Source organism: Vicia villosa, linkage group LG6, assembly GCF_029867415.1.
Source record: "Vicia villosa cultivar HV-30 ecotype Madison, WI linkage group LG6, Vvil1.0, whole genome shotgun sequence".
Classification (NCBI taxonomy): Eukaryota; Viridiplantae; Streptophyta; class Magnoliopsida; order Fabales; family Fabaceae; genus Vicia; species Vicia villosa.
In genome coordinates, this window is record NC_081185.1 from 59301583 (window position 1) to 59305600 (window position 4018).

Here is a 4018-nt window from a genome sequence, read left to right on the forward strand (position 1 = left end):
CGTTAGTGCATTTTTTAACATTAGATTTTAATGCAATAGACTTACCTTTCTTCTGAGGCTCGTTTACATCCAGCTCTATTTCATGGCTTCTCAAGGCACTGATAAGCTCTTCCAAAGAAACTTCATTCAGATTCTTGGCAATCTTGAATGCAGTCACCATTGGACCCCATCTTCTGGGTAAGCTTCTGATGATCTTCTTTACATGATCAGCCTTGGTGTAGCCTTTATCCAGAACTCTCAATCCAGCAGTTAGAGTTTGAAATCTTGAGAACATCTTCTCAATATCTTCATCATCCTCCATCTTGAAGGCTTCATATTTCTGGATTAGAGCAAGAGCTTTAGTCTCCTTGACTTGAGCATTTCCCTCATGGGTCATTTTCAATGACTCATATATATCATAGGCCGTTTCCCTGTTAGATATCTTCTCATACTCAGCATGAGAGATAGCATTCAGCAAAACAGTTCTACATTTATGATGATTATTGAAAAGCTTCTTCTGATCATCATCCATTTCTTGCCTGGTAAGCCTTACGCCACTAGCTTTCACTGGATGTTTGTAACCATCCATCAGAAGATCCCATAGTTCACCATATAGACCAAGAAAGTAACTTTCCATTTTATCTTTCCAGTATTCAAAGTTTTCAACTTCAAATACTGGTGGTCTAGTATAACCATTGTTACCATTATATTGCTCAGTAGAGCCAGGTGTAGATGCAGGTGGATTTGTTGGAATTTCTACGCGAAAAATATAATAAAATCAGAGTATAAATTTCAAACAATTTCATTTGAGGTATCACATATTCGTTATTTCAAAAACACTCTCGACTTATCTGCCTTCATATAGATACATAGCACGGGAATTTAAAATTAATCCTAAAAAACTACTTTATCAAAATAATTATTTTATCTCGTAGCGGAAATCACAAAACTTCACAATTTTCAATATAATCATAACATCTTCGCAAAATAGCTTTAAGCTACAATTCAACAATAAAACATCACTAAAAATTCAGCAAGTAACAAATAATTAAAACCCGCACTTATCCCCCCGAGTGCTACGTATCAGAGCGACCATCGACTCGACTCACATCGTCTAAATCTTCCTCAAGACTATCACATGCACGTTACCAGTTTAAAGGTAACGGCAAAACAAATAAAAGGGGTGAGATATCAAACAATATAAACAGGATGATGATAAACAATATATATATATATATATATATATATATATATATATATATATATATATATATATATATATATATATATATATATATATACGATTTAAGTCATAATAATCATCACTTTGCGGTATAATCAATACCGTATAGTTTACTTCTCTATTTAAATCAAAACAACACACGTCACCATATCTCACATAAATTCATATTCAGATTTCACAATAATTCACATAAGCTCACACATCACAACAGATAAACTCATAATCACACAAATGAAATGCGACTCTAACAAATGCACATGCATGTGGTACCCAGGGCTTCAGCCCCCATCGCCAATTGCCAATAAATAGAGGCATCAAAACAGGCATAAGCCTTCGTCGCTGTTTGCCAATCCAGGCCATCGCTAAAACATGCAAATTATGAGACACTAATGAAATGCAACAAATCACAAACATCACAAAACAACGTCGCGAGGCATACGCTTATATCACAAATGTTACCGATCATTAGAGTAACTTAACGTCGCTTTATTTCCTGCATTTCGTAGTTATCGCCAAATCATAACATTGCATCACATTGGCCATAGGCCTACAACTCAATATCACCACATCACAAATCAACACCATTAATCAATATTCCACACTCAATAACAGCATATATAATTTTCCAGAAAATCACAAAATAGCGAACACCAAATAATACCAAACACGACGATAAAATTTTAACCCAACCCCACATACGGTCCATCATATCCCCGTTTATAGAGCAAGAACCCCACCCTTACCTTGGATTGGAGATTACTCTATAATTCTACAGATCGAAGCCTTCTAATCCTTGCCTCTTTTAATCAGAATCAAAAGCTGAATTTTTTTTCCAAATATGCAGCTACAGTGCGATGATGATATCTCCCAACTCAGACCTTATTTTGAAGATCCCAACAGTCAAAAGTTAGAAATAGGTGTTGCGAACCTACCCACAAAATGTTGCAACGATCCAACGGTTAACGAATCGGGAATATTTGATTTAGTGAGACTTCTGCAAGAAAAACGGGAATGAGTTTTTCTCCTCTTTTCTCTCTTCTCTACAACTTCCCATGACCAATTTTCCAAGACTTTTTCTATTCTAATTAACCTAATCCTTATCTTAACTTAATTTCATTAAACCTATTGGGCCTAACATTCACACTCCACCTTTTACTACCACCGTCACTTAATTAAGTCCATATAACAAATCTAGTATTTCTTCAATACTATTCTACAATTAATCAATTAATTAATCGAATAATTAATCATAAAACCCATGTCAACAATTATCAACACTCCACAAATTCAACAATTAAATTTGAAATAATTTGAAAGTATTTAATTAAATAATTAATTAAATACCGGGTGTTACAAATTCTAACCGTTAAAATCCCAACAATCCTAGAGATAGATTTATCAATATATTAGGGTTCGCTCAATCCCACTGGCCATTGGCCAAAGTGTTAGGATTTTTAATTTATTATTCGTTTCGACCGAATCAATCGGTCGCAATGGTTAATAACCAATTAATTATTTAATTAGTTAAATCCTATAAATTAAAATAATTATTATTTTGCTAAAGGGTTGTAACCATCTTATTGGTTATGATGATTAGCATTTCTTATCAATTCGTTATCATTTGTAATCGAATCTATCGATTATGAGAGGTAACGATAAATTAATAAATTAAATTATTTAAAATACGCATTTGCTATTCGTGATAATCGAATCTATCGGTTATAGTGGTTAGCAATCCTCCCTTCAATCCGTTAGCCTTGGTAATCAAACCTATTGATTATCGCAACTAACGGTAACATATTAAAATCAGGGTTGTACGCCCAAATCCTAAAAACACTTCCCAAATCTAAAACATTCAAAACACTTCAAATCAAACTACGGATTTTCATCCTTATTCAAAACTACAATAGGCCATTCAGAAAAGCCTTCAACACATTCATACTAATTCAAGGGCATACAACCCTTCCCCGAACTACGTAGACTCTGATCCTCCATAAGGAGGTACTTAGGCACTTGGCAACAAGGCGAGTCCCCCTCCCTAAAATCTCAATTTTTCCCCTATTCAATTCCTTAGCTATAAACCTTGCCTTAAACCCCCCTAATTCAGACGGCACTGGTAACAAGTAAATTATTAATAATTCTTGTTTCCCACTAATTGTTGTACTATATTCTATTATTTTCAAAAATCTTTTCCTTTCTTTTCAAATCTCTTTCTTTCAAAATCAAATCCTAACTTTATTCTATACAAACCCTACCATACACTTTCTTTCAAATCCTACTTCCACTCAAATTTTCCTTTTTTGTACGGAATCACTTCATTCCCCAACGTCTCTATCTTTCTTTTCACTCTATAAATACATCTCATTTTTTCCATAAAATCTCACATCCAATTTCAACTCATCTCTCAAATTTCTACTTCATATTCATTCTCTCTTCTTCCCCGGTGAAAATGGCGAAGCGGATGGAAACGTGTTTTCTTATGGTCATCACCGTCGTGGTGGTAATCATGTCCTTCTTCTGTCTGCATAGTCCTGAAAAATATGGACCTAGGTTGTTTACACTCCCAGTCATATATATGTTATTATTTGTAGCATGGGTTATTAATCGTCATTCTTAAAGTTTGTCGTATCTTTTATTTTTTAAACGTACCGTTCACTCGTCGTACTGTTCATTATAGTATGTGATATTTGTACTATCAGTATTAAATATCGTACTATATGTCGTACTGTTGTTTAATTATTAAGATAATATTTTGTGTGTTCTCTGCTAGTTAAATATTTATTTTTCTGTGCATTA